Source organism: Ciconia boyciana, chromosome 7, assembly GCF_034638445.1.
Source record: "Ciconia boyciana chromosome 7, ASM3463844v1, whole genome shotgun sequence".
NCBI lineage: Eukaryota > Metazoa > Chordata > Aves > Ciconiiformes > Ciconiidae > Ciconia > Ciconia boyciana.
In genome coordinates, this window is record NC_132940.1 from 56,409,684 (window position 1) to 56,426,633 (window position 16,950).

Consider the following 16,950-nt stretch of genomic DNA (forward strand, 5'->3'; position numbering starts at 1 on the left):
GATATGTTGGGGAAAATTAAGGAAAGACAAAAGGAACATATGAGGATTTTTTTTTACAGAGTCAAAAACTAATGACTTAAATTGCTAAGATGTCAATTGCTCTCTTGAAATTGCCCAATGCAAGTGCCAGCTAATTATTACAGGGTGAGAAACAGGGTCATGCTGTGCTATCTCCTACAGAATAACTTACCTAGAAATTATTAGGCACTCTAAAAGATTGATTTTAGAGCACCAGAGGATGCAGTAATCTAAAACTTGGGGGGGGTATGGGGACACCACCACTAAACTGAAGGCTTCATACTGATCCAAGACCCTTGACTTTGATCTTGATTTTCTTGAAGACATCTTCCCCCAAAGCCACATAGGTCCTATCCATTGGGAAGACCACCTAAATGAGGTTGGATATGATTTAAAGCATTCTGCTGATACAATAAATTGCATATACAGATACTCTTTTTCCAAAATTTCTGTGGTTTTTATATTTAGCTTGTATGAATTTAAAAGAAGCCTAGGGTCATTTTACTGGTACCTTTATACTGATCTAACTCTTGAAATCCTGTATAGAAAAATGGTAAAAATAATATCCATACAAAAGGAGAGGGAAACTGAGTACAGTTTTATTCATGTTATACAATGTAGATAGTATCCAGCATCCTATTCACAGTGAAGAGTTCCTCACAAGTTGTTCAAACTCACCTTTGGGTAGTTTTGCAGCCTGAGACAAAATATAAACACAACATGTGCTGTTTAAATCAGTGAGAAGGATCTATTGCCTGGCTTTGCTTTGTCTAAGGATTGTCCCCAAAGCTTAGTGGCATTAACATACCTTAGTAAAGGGAAGCCTTACAGTGCAGTATCCTGGGTGCACTTGCACATAAACCCTACTGTACTTATGCTGCTACAGCGCATAATCTCATGTAGAACTGCATTTGTGTATGGCGGGATTGTTTGGTCCTTATATTCAATTCCATAGGATTGACCAATGACAGCATCCAACTTTTCTTGGACTCATTCTGCAGAATAAAAGGACTAATAATGAGTATTCAAGAAGGCAGTTGATGTGTTGACTCCATGCAGAAGCTCAAAATTCCCAAGACACCTTACAGTGCAGGACTAGGGCAGCTGAGTCAACTGCATTTTGCCTATTACCCTGCCATGAGCAAGGACAGCGACACATATAAATGCAGATACACACATTTCTCACCTTGTACTTCTAGATATACCATCATGGAGAGCCCAGCATAAAGCGATAGTGGTAGTGTCTGAGCCTGCTATGAAAAGATCTGTGATCGCTTGCACCATGTTGGTCTAACCGAACATAGAGAGTGGGTCATCCTTTACCTGCAGATGACAGATGATAAGATTTAAGATTGTTATAATAACATTAGAAATTTCCAGCAACAGAGCTTTTTTCATTACAGACTCCATACTGAGCTGATGAAGCTGTTAAGACAGCAGCCATGTGTCTCTGTTAAAAAAATAATCTTGCTGACTGAGGAAGAGAGCATACAGTAAGCTTTCTCTCAGTCAAGGGTGGAACAACATTACTCTCTCTGTGGTGACTGCCAAGGAACATCCTCAGTACCTTCACAAAATACTTTACTTTTAAGGTTGAATTCAAAGGAAGAAATAGCTCAACAGTCTCTCAGGAGGAAAAGGGAGTAGGAGCACAGCTGGAAATATCTTAACTACAAGCATTTTAAATATGTTGCAGCTGCACAAGAGACAATTACTTGTTACCTGTAACATCTGAGCTAGGTATGCAAAATGAAGTTCTGTGTCTCTGCAGGCACCCAGCTCTTCTGGTGGTTCCTGATCTCATCCTTAATAAGTGTTCATAGATCCTGCAAGTGTATTAGTGCCACCAGCAATCTCATTAACACAGTTGCTTAAGTGCCTCAACAGTGATGGGAAAGTGTCGTAGAGCTGCACGTGGAAATACAAGCACAAGGAACACCGTGACATTTTCGCTTCATAGTGCATTTAAAGCCTGAACGTTCACAGCTGAACCATGCCTAACCATGGCTATGATCCAGACATATTATTTGTCTGACTATAGGAAATGAAGGACCACTTAATTTTTAAAAATTTATCTTAGAGAGAAGCGTGTGAAGGATGACCATTACCATACAGTTACCTTCCAGATTTCCTGCTCTCCACTAGTAACTTTCAGATTTGGAGGATTTAAATGCTCTTGAGTACAGTTTTTCTTATGTTTTCTAAGTGAAGCCTTTCCCAAATGACCTGTTCCCTCCTAAATCTTAAGTCAACACTTGGCCGTAGTTCTCAAAGCCACAACCATGTTAGCTTGTCCTGTTTTTTCTGGATGGTCGTTGCAGCCCAATCTAACACAGGAAATCAGGGCTATTACAGAACCCTTCAAGGCACAAGCTAAGAAGAAAAACCTGATTCTGGCCCCAGGGCAAACTCGATTCCGAATAATATCAATGTAAAATCAGATCAGTCTCTCTGAAGAGAACTATTACAGGAGATTCAATGGGCCTCTAGACAAAGCAAGCCAGGAATGGTTGCAGAGGGATCATTATTGAGAAAGAAGGGGACAGAAGTGAGTGCTGTTTTTAGCAGAGTTCAGTGTTTACTCAAGAGCTCTTCTTCCTCTCTGTGCATTGGCAAAGAGTGACCATTTCATGCCACGGCTCATCAAGGAACACTGTCGGGTTTTGATACAGTTACAGGGAACGGATTACTCCTTACTCACCTGAGGCCAGGCAGTGTCATGGAATTCTGCCATGGCCTGGGAGCCTCTGAGCAGCCTCTGGCACATGGCAGCCTCTGTAGAGAAGCAATGTCCAAAAAACACATCAGCAAACACGCTGTTGATGGAAGAAGGGAGTGGGACAGAGGAATCCATGCCTACAGAGAAAGCTGCATCATTAACTTCTTTTATAGGCGATGATCCTTTGTTACACTGAGCTCCCATCCAGCCTGCTCTTGATTTGGATGGGATTACACAAATAGCTGAGCCTGCAGGAATCAAGATGCAGGAGCCTTAATGGGAGATTGTTCTTCAGGCACCTTTATAACAAATGAGGGAAAGATTCCATCTGGTAGAAAAGTGCACAATCAGCACAATTTAGGAGTCTCTCATCTGTCGCTTTTTCCCATAAAGGGTTAGCATGAAAGCAATGAGTCAGGCGTGATGTTCCAGCCAAGTGAAAAATGAATTGTGAAAGCATCAGCTGTGTAAACCTCCCATTGAACCTACTACAGAAATTGCAACTTCCAGTAGAAAAAGCAGGGCTGGAAATAAGGAGAATGAGCCCAAGTCATGACCACATACAGATCTATATTTCACCTCTTTCTCTGGCAAAGACCTCAGTCAGGCAGCAAGCTTCCTCCTGGATCCAGGCTTCCAGGCTTTTCTTCCCTAGTCCTAGGTTCCTCAGAGCCATCAGGCTGAACCATCTCTGCTGCTTCCAGGTGTGCCCATTGGCAAAGATGATGCCTGCAACAAAATGGAGAAGGACTGGGGAGAAGTATGGGACTGACATCTCCATAAGCAGGACTGGTGAAATCGTGGTTCCAAGATTTACCACCATGAGTTTGGAAGGATCCCTGGCAGTGTTTACAGAGTGACAGAATCGTATAGGTTGGAAAAGACCTTTAAGATCATCAAGTCCAACCATAAACCTAACACTACCAAGACCACCACTACACCGTGTCCCTAAGCACCTCATCCAAACGTCTTTTAAATACTTCCAGGGATGGCGACTCAACCACTTCCCTGGGCAGCCTGTTCCAATGCTTGACAACCCTTTCAGTGAAGTAAAATGTCCTAATATCCAGTCTAAACCTCCCCTGGTGCAACTTGAGGCCATTTCCTCTCGGCCTATCACTTGTTACCTGGGAGAAGAGACCGACCCCCACCTCTCTACAACCTCCTTTCAGGTAGTTGTAGAGAGCAATAAGGTCTCCCCTCAGCCTCCTTTTCTCCAGGCTAAACAACCCCAGTTCCCTCAGCTGCTCCTCACAAGACTTGTGCTCCAGACCGTTCACCAGCTTCGTTGCCCTTCTCTGGACACGCTCCAGCCCCTCAATGTCTCTCTTGTAGTGAGGGGCCCAAAACTGAACACAGGATTTGAGGTGCGGCCTCACCAGTGCTGAGTACAGGGGCACAATCACTTCCCTAGTCCTGCTGGCCACGCTATTTTTGATACAAGCCAGGATGCCATTGGCTTTCTTGGCCACCTAGGCACACTGCTGGCTCATATTCAGCCAGCTGTCAACCAACACCCCCAGGTCCTTTTCCACCAGGCAGCTTTCCAGCCACTCTTCCCCAAGCCTGTAGCGTTGCATGGGGTTGCTGTGGCCCAAGTGCAGGACCTTGCACATTTATATGGGGAATCAGAGGTGTTTATGCTGTTTTTTCACATCTACTTGATCCTTTTTGTGGGAAATAAGTTCCATGCCTGTCTCTCCTTTTCTGCTCCTTTACCTAGAACCATGCACTCAACACACGCTGGGTCCTGCTGGCTGACATTTTTACAATTTTACACCTTTTACTGCAAAGGCTTCTTGAGATAGCTTGGTAACATGCCCAGTGACTAAGAATTGCACAGGCTATACAAGTATATAAATGGGAAACACATTAGTTTTGTGTGCTGAATGTATATTTGGGGCCCAGCATTTGAGAAGGAGATGCAGCAGTGGTTCTACAGCATTCATCTTGCTGCCAAGTGCAGCTCATCTTGAAAAGAGGCATTAAGAGTAGATGCAGTCATTGTACCAAATCCCATTCTCTGAACAGCTTGTTCTGCTAAAAATATTTCAGTACACACAACAACAGAAAGTACCATAGGGGCCTCCGACAACATCCCTAAAAAAGGATGCCACGGGTCTCTCACAAAATTATTCTGCATGCCCAATCAAGGCATCCTTCACTGCTTGAAATCCATTTAGCAAAATCACTGGTGTTTTTCCTACCAGAGTGTGTATGTATTTCCATACGTCGTGGCCACCTAGAGAGACAATAAGACACATGATGATATAAAGATATGAGGCATTTACAGAGAGGCCCTCCTACATCTTAGTGGTACTCTTAGTCCAGAGCTCAAAGGCTGTTTCTGATATGTAAGGGCTGTTTTGCATCCCTTGGCATTGCCCAAGAAAGGGATGGGAGAAATTTCATCCTGCTGTCAGGAAATAAAAGAGGTTGGAATCATGTTTCACTGTTAAAATCTTAAAAGGCTTCCACTGTTATTAATGCATTGCATTATTATTTATGGCTGTTATTATTCACGTATCTGCAGTTTATATAGCCATCAGTGCAGCAACCATGTCATTTTATCCAGAAATACTTCAATGGGATTTCTTCCATTTACATTGCCCCACCAGAGGTGATTGATGGATACTGCAAAATCATAAATATTGCTTTTATTCTGTGTTTATTTGTTTTCCAAGCATACAGCTTTTTCAGTGTATCAGTACTTAACACAAGGAACAGCCTTCATCATTAAAGTAGAAAATATAGTTGTAATTAACACGTGCAGCCATTAGATGGTAATGTTTGCTCACCGTTGCACTGGGCATCGTGCTTGCAAAGTCTAGCACAGTGAGGCAGTTAGGCCAAACTTTTCAAACGTAGCCATTGATCTGGGGTATCTCATTTGAGATGTGTTGAGTATCATGAGCTGCCTGGGAAGTACTTAGCTCCTACAGATCCTACTGATTGCCACCAGCGTTTGGCTTCTCAGTAGTTCTGCAAATCAAGTCTCTGGCACCCATAAATTAGAGACCAGTTTTGAACTCTTCGACTCTGGGTAGTTGAGAAAGATGTAATTGCACAGAGGGAGGGAAGACGAGATAGTGTTACCTTGCTCAAAGATTTAGGATTTCAGATAGGAACAACATCAGCTAGCCTGTGACTGTATGGGATAGGAGGTAAAGATTTCTGAACGTCTGTTTCAGGGATTTTAAAGTATGAAGCAGAAGGATGAATAAAGATGGTGCCTGCACATGTTTTTGGTGTTACATATATTTGTATATGTAACAACAAACCATATGTAACTATATATATATTTATGTAACTATATATATAATGTGTGACCTTTTTCTGAGCAGTTGCAGCACTTCAGTAATATGTGATGGACACTTGAAAAATGAAAAGGCATATCTCTGCTCTAGGGATTTTCAAGGAACTGGTGAAAACACCCCATTTGTAAAGCTGTTAAGAGTTTGACTAAGCATAGTTTCCACATGTCCTGGCTTCTGCCGTTTTTGCTCTTAGGAATCCACTGGCAACGCTGTGTTGCTGAACTCACATATGTTGCTCAGGAACATCTATAAGCAGGACTGCGTCTCTTTGGAAGTGGGTGCAGGCCTCCTCCTTTGCGATTGTTGGAAACAAATGTGTAGCCAGGGGTTCTGAAATACACTGACCATACTGAAAACACATGCAAATATGATCAGGCACCTAGTTGCTGCCACTTGCCATGATAAATAGTTGTTTTCTGTAGGGGAGAGTAATTTGAAGAATGGTTTTCACAGCAGTTGGAAGCCTAGTTTCTTGCCTTAATGGCCCAAGTAAGATGGAGAGGGAAATAAAAACAAAAGCTTGAATCCCTGAATTGGATTCCATCTAGTACTCAAAGGAACTGCAGAGCCTGTGTTTCCTTCTGTACACGCAGGAAAATAGGGAGCCTCGATGACGCATCTTGTCTCACACACCTCCCAGGCTTAGTGATTCTCCTTTTTACCAACATTGCTGCATTTCCCAGGAAAGCCAGAGATGGGGTCATGGCATGAATCCTGAGCAAGAATCCTTCCTGGCTCATCCTTCAGCAGCAGATGGAGAAAGGAAGGGGTCCTGTGGGTCTTGTTTGGCAGATGCAGCATGTAGACCACAGTAAGGATTGTCAGTAACATTACTAATGTATTCCTTCTGTGCCTCTGCACTGTCCAAGAAAAAAAAAAGCCAGAAAGCCAGTGTGTTGATACTCTACTGTACCAAATAGTACATCAAATGTCACCTAGCTGCAGTTCTGTGCAGCTGCTTCCTTATGTCGTCAAATGGATTAAGACTTTAATCTATCCACTTAGTTGTTTTGCAGTGCACATCAGCCCTGATGATTACTGACACTTGCAACACCCTCACAAAACAAGCAGAACTCTGGGAAAGAGGAACTATTGTCTCAGCGCAACCTTCAAATCTTAATACCACAGGCAACAAAGCTTTTCTTTATCCTTTCCCCTAAAAGCAGTATCATTCATTCTTATCCCCAACAGCAAGGACTGGCCTGGAGCAGTAACACCTCCAGTGTGCTGCAGTCTCACACACTTTGCTGCTCCTGCATTGGCCAGGCCAGGCTTCTGTCTAAGGAAGCCTTCCAGGGCCTTTTTGTGCCAAGACGTAACCAGACAATGGCAATATTGCCAAAAAAAGTACTACACGATTCAGTCCTCAAGCAAATAAGCTTTGCTTTCTGCCTCTCTTTGATGAGTTTTGCTTATTCTTCCTGTTTCCTTTCCTCCCTGCTCGTAGCTTGTACTGCAGTAACAGGATTCCCCAGGCGTTATTTTTGATGGGGTGACTGTTCAGTGATTTGCACCATTTGCAACTGTTGCTACAGGCCCTTTCCACTTACTGCTAATCCTCTCTAAAGTCCAACAGGGAGGCACCGGGCTTGAAGTTCTACCTAGAAATTTCACAGTTGAAGAATGGTTTTCACAGCAGTTGGAAGCCTAGTTTCTTGCCTTAATAGCCCAAGTAAGATGGAGAGGGAAATAAAAACAAATGCTTGAATCCCTGAATTGGATTCCATCTAGTACCCAAAGGAACTGCAGAGCCTGTGTTTCCTTCCCAGACTGAAGCTGGGAAGGAGCAGAAAGATGCTTTTACCTTCTAGCCACGGATACATTAGGAGTCTGCACCTGAGCTATTCATAAAACTACAGAAAGCATCAGTACCTTCAAGAGTGTTTCACGGTGAATTTGGAAGTCCAGTGTCCACAGATTGCCAATGAAAGGGAGAGGTGTCCTGGAGGTGAGCTTCCTTTGGGCCCTCTGAATGTTCAGGAATATTGGAGAAATCCAGACAAAGAGAAAGACAAGAACACCCACAACAATTTGACTTCTAGAAAACATTGCTGTCCTCATGTCCCTCCTCACTCAGCTGTGACCTGCTAGCCCCAGAGCCATCTGCCCCCAGATCTACACCCCCACAGGCTTTAGCCCTGTTGGAGCACTTGGACAGCACAGGCAAATTGACCATGTCTTGTCCCAAGCGAACGCAGCTGGGCCACAATGGAGTGTGTCCCTTGAACTGTGCACAGAGTGAGCAGGACAAATGGATCAGGTGAACTGAGGTGAGCCACTTTCCAGCTATCGCAGTGAGGACAAGGCTGGTACCTTGGTCTGGACATTAGCTTAGACTTTAGGGACTTAGTTCAATTCCCTGCTGTGCTACAGATCTCCTCGCTGATTCTGGGCAAGCTGCTTCATGTAGTTTCATGCTATAATCAGTCTTTAATCTACCTCTTATTAGTTTCATGTTATTACCAGTCTGTAATCTACCTCTAAGGTGCTTTGAAAATGAATAGTCCCATCCCTTCATTTTCCCTTTCACCAGGATTGCATCTAGCGACCGCAGAGCCATAAAGTCAGTGGATTCATTTGTCTGATCTGGTGGAAAGCCTTTCATTTTTAGTTGCAGTAATAGTTTTTTGCTAGCTCAGCAGTCTGAATACACTCACCTGCTGGCTGCTGTCTCACTAATGCAGCACAAACAGTGAGAACATGGCCAAGGACAAAAGGAGCAGGACCACCCCTTTTGGCAGACTCCCTGATCATTTTAGCTGCAGCACAAATCTTCATCTGAATCCCCTCTGCCTCAGACTCCCTCCTACTTGAGCTCCTGGGGCTGTTGCTGTCACAAATACATTCCCAGTCAACCACTCCAGTGACAGGAGACAGAGAACTACCTTCTACGGAAATTATATTACACTCTCAGGTGATTGTTTCCTTCTAATGCACTAAAACATTCTCAGCTAATGCCCTAATAAGATTTATAGGTAGTAAGTGGCTCAGGGATGGGGAGACATAATAATGGGATGACTTTATGGAAGACTGAAAACAAATCTAATAAATTTGATATTCTTCAGAAACATTGTGAAAGACAACGAAGCACTGCAAAACACTTCAAGAGACCATGCAAAAGAGCCCAGGAATTGCCGGCACTGTTATGTCCCCCGAATCAAACCTTTCTCTGAGATATTTGTTTAGTTTTGTCCATCTTCAGCATCAGGAATTTGAAGAACTTTCAGGGTGTCTGCCACTGCTCAGAAGAGGCTGTACTGTGGGAGGACAGTGGTGGCCTGTAAGGCAAAAATTATTTTGATCCCGTGTTGCAGCTGGATGTTAAGGATGGGAGTTTCCCCTCTCTTATTGAATGTGCATCTGACAGCACTGCTGTCTCATCAGGACCACCCTGGGAGAGGCCTGGGCAACTGGTTGTGCTCAGCAGCACGGTTGCAGGGACACTGCACTCTCTACTGTCATCTTACAGGCTTGTTATGTGCCCAGCTCCCTCTGCTTTCATTCTGACTCTCACGGAAAGGAAAAAAGAGTGAATACTTCTTGCCAAGGTGCAAGGCAGCAAGATGAAGCTAATGGGCCTGGGTGAGTCCATGATTCTCAATAAGTCAAAGATGTGTTTGTCGGCTCACAAAGAGTACGAATTTCCAGTTGGATGCAGTTTTACAAGTTTTTACCTTTGTACTTCCATCCTAATGGTATCTTTGTGCTGACCTTGGTGTGTTCTCTGAGAAAGCACAATCCAAGTGGGTTTGCATGTGACTGCATTAGTCTCCCCTCTTTTCTGGGATAAATCAAAATATGGAGCAGTGCCCAGTGCAAAGTGGTCGTTGTGGTTTCTGTTCCTGCCAAAAAGAGGTTGCGGAGAACCCCAACCTGGATGTCTTCATCAAATTTCAGAGCTGGGATTGCCTTTAACCTTCAGGCGAGAGAGGAGTGAGTTTAGAGTACAGCAGACATTACAACATGTGCAGTCATTAACCAGATGACTTCAGCAAACAATGGTTTGCAGAATCTCTGATATTCCAAAGTAAATAAAAGTGAAGAGCTGTAGGAAGTAGTAATAATATCTCGTAAGTCTCTGTTTCTTCATGTCTGAACAAAGCATCCTGTCTTGCGGGCAGTGTTAAGACATGCTTTGAATGATAGCAAAAGATCAAGCTGCAAGTTTTTCAATGGCAGATGTTTCTTTCAGAGATCTGCTGGTCTGCTGAATTCAGAACACTCCATGGGATTTTCTTATTTCAGTGAAAGATTTAAGGACAAGAGTCCCACTCCTCCACCACTGTCCTCCTGTGCCATCCTGCAGGGACAGAGCCCTGTGGTACCCCTGGAAACTGCAGCTGTTGTACGTTCCTTCTTTACCAAAAATGTGCAAAACATACAAGCTCTTGACAAGCAAAAACCTTCTTGTGAAGATCTGGGATATTGTTCAGGAGCCAGGGCGAAATATCATAAACCAGTAGCAAACACATAGCAGCCTTGCCTTTATTCTTTCTACTTAAATTCCTAGCAGCTCTCTCAACTTACTGAAGTATCCAAGATAAATTTCGGCAGTTAAGATCTGCTATTCAATTTTACCAAGAGATGTATTTTGGCACCGTGAGGCTGGTTGAGTTTCAGGACTCTGATTAGCAGCATCTAAAAATATATGGCTAGAGCACGATTAGGAAGCATCTGAAACACCTAATCTGAATGACTACAAAAAAAGAACGCTTCAGTTGTCAAGAAAATTAAGATTCAGAGAAGGCAAAATCTCAAGACATAGTTTATTCTCATCTGACAAACAAGCTTTTTAGATACTTTCGCCACAGTGCCATACTGTCAGCCTAATTGCTGCTGTAGCTGTCTTGCAGCCTTTTCTGCTTTTCATGTTTTTTCCGGTGGATCATACCTGGATTCTTTGTACTTTGTAATTTCTTTGTATTGATCATTATTCCATTTGTGCTGTTTATATTTTTAATTTTCTTTCTCTTGTAGGACTCCTCTGTCTCAACCTTTCTACATCTGCAGGATATGATCTTCAAGCAGTTTTTAAACTAGTTCTTCTGGAAACAGCTGCATAGAACCAAAGGGTTTCAGAGGGTCATTTCAGAAACGACACCCCTGAAAACTCCTTGAAATTTAGTGGGACCTCTGGGACTTCCAAACTTGGTCTGCTGGCATCCCACAGGGCTTGTACTTAACATTGCCTGGTATGGATTTGTCTCTTCAGGGGCACCTCTCTTGAGTCACCCAAGTACACGTTGCCAAAGAAGCTCAGAATTAAAAGAAGAATGGTGAATTCTGATGATTGCAATGTTAGAAACAATCATAAAAAACATGAAGTAGGAAAATACATGTGAAATAGATCCCTTCTGCAGGAGGACACCAGGTCTCCTCTGGGTCATCTCTTCGTTGCCTTAGCTATAAGCCAGCAGTGGCAGATCCTGTCTTAGAGCAGATCCCGTTCTGAGTCTCCATGGCTCTGATGACAATACCTGACAACAGTCGGGACCTCACTATGGCAGTAGATCTCTTCATTCTCCTTCCTTCTGCATATGTTTAAGTGCTTTCGTCCCCCTTGCAGCTCGGATTAGCGGCAGGCACAGGCAAGAGCACAAAGAAATCATCCTCTGAACTTGTTTGCATGTGTTGTTCTTGGACACACACATCCCCTGTGGCATGTTGATTTCTTTCCCTGGGAACCATTTTAGATCGGTTTCTTTTCTTAGTCAGATTAGAAATCATTCAATACTGGTTTATCTGATTTCTCCTCTCCCAGGATGATATGGCTTTCCCTGTAACAGTCTTCATGGCTTTTTGCAAACTGCCAACATTTGCATTAGAGAAAATAAGATCTATGTAACACTTCTGATTAATTCTGACTCAAGGTGCTGGATTGTCCTTGAAGACAAAACACATACCTTGTTGAACACCAAAGTTGCCAGTCATTTTCCCCTCCTCTAGCAGTCTGAGGATCCAGGTCGCTCCATGATATCCTTAAGTCATCTCTCTCCTTTTGCCTCATTCTGGAGAGAATTTCTTACTGAGAATTTCTTATTTGTGAGGTCACACTGGAGAGAGATAGGTCTTAAGGAATAAAGAGCTGGGGAAGTGCGAGTCCTTAACTGAATGTACTAGTGACTGTATTGGTTACCACCAAATATGGCAAAAAAAAGGTAGGTAGGTAGGTTGGCTTGATTTAGGCTGGCATTTTTTAAGCAGAGAGGTTTAAATAAATCCATATTTATTGTGTGGAGCACCACGGATTTCTTTGGAAGTTCAGTACTGCTAAATACTGTACCACTTTACCTCTGTAACTTTATTTGAACTTGGAAATCTCTCCTTTAGGCTGCCTGTGCTTGCAACAATAAACTAAAGGTTTTCAAATTGACTTAATTGTTTCCTGAGGGTGAAAATACTGCTTTCTTAACTGGCTTTTGGCTGAGTCGCAAACACTGCATTTTCATTCCCTCTCCGGGAATGCCTCAGAAGGCTCCTGTAAATCCACACTTTTTTGCATGGACTCTGGCAGTGACATGTGTTTTTGCAAGAGTAATCTACGGATACAGCATTACTCCACATATAACACACCTTATTTACATGGATCTTTTGATTATTTTATCATTTATCTGCTAGCTACTTTAAATATAGGAGTTGTGTAACTTCCTCCAGATGCTGTGTTGGCTGTGTTGCTATCTGAAACCAACACAGCCTGAAGCCTGTTTCCAGTGGTGGGGAGAGGAGCTGGGTCAGGAGGGCTGGTCTCCTTTGCTCATCACAGCTCAGACACTGCTAGACTAGGAAAGAAAAACTGGAGCTGCTAAATGCTCCCTTATCTCCTTGCTGCTCCCTGTTTGTCCTCAATGCTGACCAGGACAAGGGTTGAACTTCTTTTACTCCAACAGTAGGAGAGAGGCTTTTCTTCTTCCCACCACTTCCCTACACTCCTCGTCATTTTTCTTTTCTGGACCCTCCAGCAGGCAGGGGCTGCTGGGATGAAATTTATTTAGTATATGACTCTTTTCTACCAGCTATTTCTCACCTAGTGCACCGTAGTCTCTCAGCTCCTACTGAGACTTGCCTCTCCCCCAGAGGGGAGAATTTTAAAAGCTATTTTGAATGGAAATTTTATTCCATGTACATGGAGTGAGAAAAAATTTGAAATCCTTTTGATTTGGGCTAAAAAATAGGGTTCCCAGCTGCTGTGTTTTTTAAATTTGATTGCTTTATTTCCTGTGGGTGTCTCTGGAGCAAGAAGAAATCTACAGTTAAACCCACAATTTTTTATTAATTTTTATAAGATATGTTTCCATGTATTTGTGCATATAAAGCCATTAGTTTGCTCCTGCTAATATGATCAGCTCCTGAGCAGCAGAGCACTGTGGAACCACCTTAACAGATCATTCATACAGATTTATAGTGGCTCCTCAGAGCATGCTGTAGAATGACCCGGATAATTTAGGAGTATTTTTCCTGTGTTTTATTGGACCCACATTTGTCTGGGTTTATTCTATGTGTTATTTTCTACCTTGTGTCTTCACTTTTATGTTCAGCCAGACCCATAAACCCCCTCTTCCTCGAAGAGGTCTGCGAGGAGTTTAGAATAATTTTAAAATGTCACATTGCAAAGCTTGTTCTACTCTTCTGCTCCTCTAAATTATCAGTGAGGACATTAAATCAAGTCAAACCTAATGCTAGATCACTTTGTACCATCCCTGCAAATATACCTTACCTCGTTCAGCAAGCATCCAGCCATGCCTGTGAGTTTTTACTGAGACTAATTGAAATTAATCTTTTCATACATGTACAGAACATTACGAAACAGCCAAAACAAAGCCAACCATAGCACTGAACACAGTAAAGTAGGCATATCTAAATGCCAGAAGGATACTTGTAGCAGATAGCACTCTGAAAGCACCTGCTGCCAAGAGTACCAGCACCAACGCAGGTTTCAGGCACATGCATTATGTCTTTGTATACGCCAAAGGAACCTCAGGATGGAGGCTGCTGTGTGGAGGATACCGTAAGGGCATCTCAAAGGTGGACAAGATTAACAGTGCTCAGGAGTGCAAGTTCAAACTCAGTTCGGCAGAGACTAGAAGAAGTAAAAGACTCATCGAAAATATAAATCAAACTTAAAATCATCCTGACACTTGCAGCCACTGCGTCAAGCTGCCTCAAGCCTAAAGCACCCTCAGACCTTATGGAAGGCCAGAAATTGAGCTTCTAAGAGCAGTGGATTGGCAGACTGGAGAGAAGTTGGACAGCAGCTCTGCCAAGGCTGCTTCTTGGATGTGAAAAAGTAACATCATTGCAGCCAACACCAGTGGAGGGGAGAGCACTGGACGCAGGCCTGGCTCTGGAGGGAGCGGAGGTAGCAGCTGTTGCAGTGGAGGCTGGGAATTGCCATTGCCTCAGATGGCCAAACAGACAGTGAGCAAAGGGTTTTCGCCAGCATGCAGTATAAGGGTACAAGAACCAGGTTCCCATGAATATAACATCCTTAAAGACAAGCACTTGGAACTGTCCTTCCCCAGGGATGTCTCAGGACTAGAAAAAGAGGTCTGTCAGCTTTGGTGTTTAGCCACAGTAGGATGTGTGATTAGAAGCAGTCCACATCTCATATCACCACAGTTAGCCAGTCCAAATTAGGCTTCTTATATGTGCCAAACCTCAGCGAGGAGGTACTGGCTTTCTACCAGCATGGCCACTTCTCTATCTTTTCCCCTGGTCTATCCTTGTTTTCTTCCTTTCCTCCCTTACTCCAAGCACTGCTTTTTGCTCACCTGCCATCTCCCCCAAACTCCTGTTCACCCTCTTTACAAGCCATACTGCTCTCTCCCTCCACCACATCTTTCTCTGGTACAGTGCTCTCAGGCTCAGCCCCTGAACCCCGGGTTCAGGAACCCGTTTTGGTTTGGGTTTTTTTTTGCAGTACTTTCAGTCCCAGGTCAGACACCTTTTCTTCTGTCCTCCACCCACAGCCTTTTATAAAGTTCAGTCACTGCCAGTCTAGCCCAAGCTCACCATCAGGTTTCACTAGCAGCAAGAGTGTTTTGCTTTTCAGCTGTTTCCAGCCTGGCAGCAAAGGCACAGCCCTTGCCTCAGCACTGTCCAGATTCTGCTTAGGCACTGCCTTCCTGCACGCTGTAAGAAATGAATGTGTTGCAAGGACACTCAAAGCTGTGGAGCCTGGCAGTTGTCTGTTTCATCCATTGCTCACATTCAAACTGATCAGTGCGATGTAACACAAACTCCTGCTCAGGTTGTGGTGAAACGCCTCTTTGAGAACCAGCTACCCACATCTCCCTTCTCTGGCCAAACATAGCAGCACTACCAATTAAGCAACATTAATACCCGCCACTTAAACTTGAGCTCTGTTACACCCCTGCTGGGCAGTGGAAGTGGGTTAATAGATGGGATCAGAAAGGTAAGGCTCCCCTATTGGAAGGATAAATGAAGATTAAAAATTGGCAGTTTGTTAATAATTACACTGATAACTGAGTTACATGAACCTTACCTCTTACAAAGTTCACTCATCTCCCTCCACTGGTGGGGCAGCTGAATCCTGCCTGCTGTCTGCGTGCTAGTCTACAGTCACTCAGGGGCTTTGTATACCATGCAGTCAAGAATGTGAGTGATGCTTTTGGGTATTGGCACTCCTAAATAAAGCTGTAGTCCAGATCATGACTGGTGTTCGTTGCCCTGAACAAGCTTCCTGCAGCTGGCTAGTTGCCTGTGCATGGGGTCTGTGCTATACCCTCTGAACTCCTACAGAATCATAAACTCATCCCTTACTGTTCCTTTATAAATCATGATGGTGAACTGGTTTGAACTCACTTGAGCTAAAAAAAGGCAAGCAAAACCGTTGACTTTGTAAGATTTGGTCTCAGAGAAGGCACCTTCTTGGCAGAGCTGACTAGACCAGACCTCCTGTGCTGAATTACTGTTAAAAGGCAAAAAGGCCATAGTGTAATTCACCTCAACAAATAAGAATAATTTCTAACAGTGTGATTTCAATCTAGAGAGACATCTCAAAGGGCTAGCGCACAAGGATGAAATGAAACTTACCTATGCATGTTGGAAAAAGGTTAAGGAGCTGACATTTCTTTTCTTAGGTACAATTTTTATCTACAAATCTAACAAAATGACTTGCTGATTCAAATCATAGTACCCATATCTCCAACCATTGGATTTACACACAAAACTGGCTTAGCCATAAAGTTTGAGTGAAATGGCAAAGCTGCTCTTCAGACCCCATATTCACCATCCCTTGTCCTCCAGTCACTATGTGTTGTGGCTTATCTGGTCTGGCTGGCCTGTATCATTAGCTGTAACAAACACCCAGAGGTGAACCAAATACTCCTTGTACAGGCCTACTCTCAAAAGGATGCCCTCGCTTTATTCTGCAGTGTGTTTCTGCATATGCACCCCTAGACCTCTCTTTCTCTCTCTCTTCCACTGAATATTTGAGTTCAGGGTGATTTCTGCAGGTATGTTAACTGTATTTTTCACACGTTAAAACTCAACTATCTCCAAATCTCCATAAATCTGTTCTTTCATGACACTTTAACTCAACTGCAAACATTATTAATGTGGCATTTTACAATGGTAAAAATAATGGAGATATTGAAGATAAAAAAAGAAGTGGGCAGATAATGACATTTACAGCATAAGGATTTTATGGGGAGGGATTTCCTCGTCTTGGGTTACCCACAATTCCCAGTTCAAGGCTGCCCTGACAGCATGGGCTTGAAAGCAGGTCTCACATCTGAAGATACATGGCTTCTTAACAATGCATCAAAGGAAGTGTGTGTAACCCCAATTCAATTAGCATATTATTTTTTTTTTTTAAACCAGAAATTTCATTCTAGTGCTGAAGAAAATCTGATTTACTGTTCACAATGCATTTTT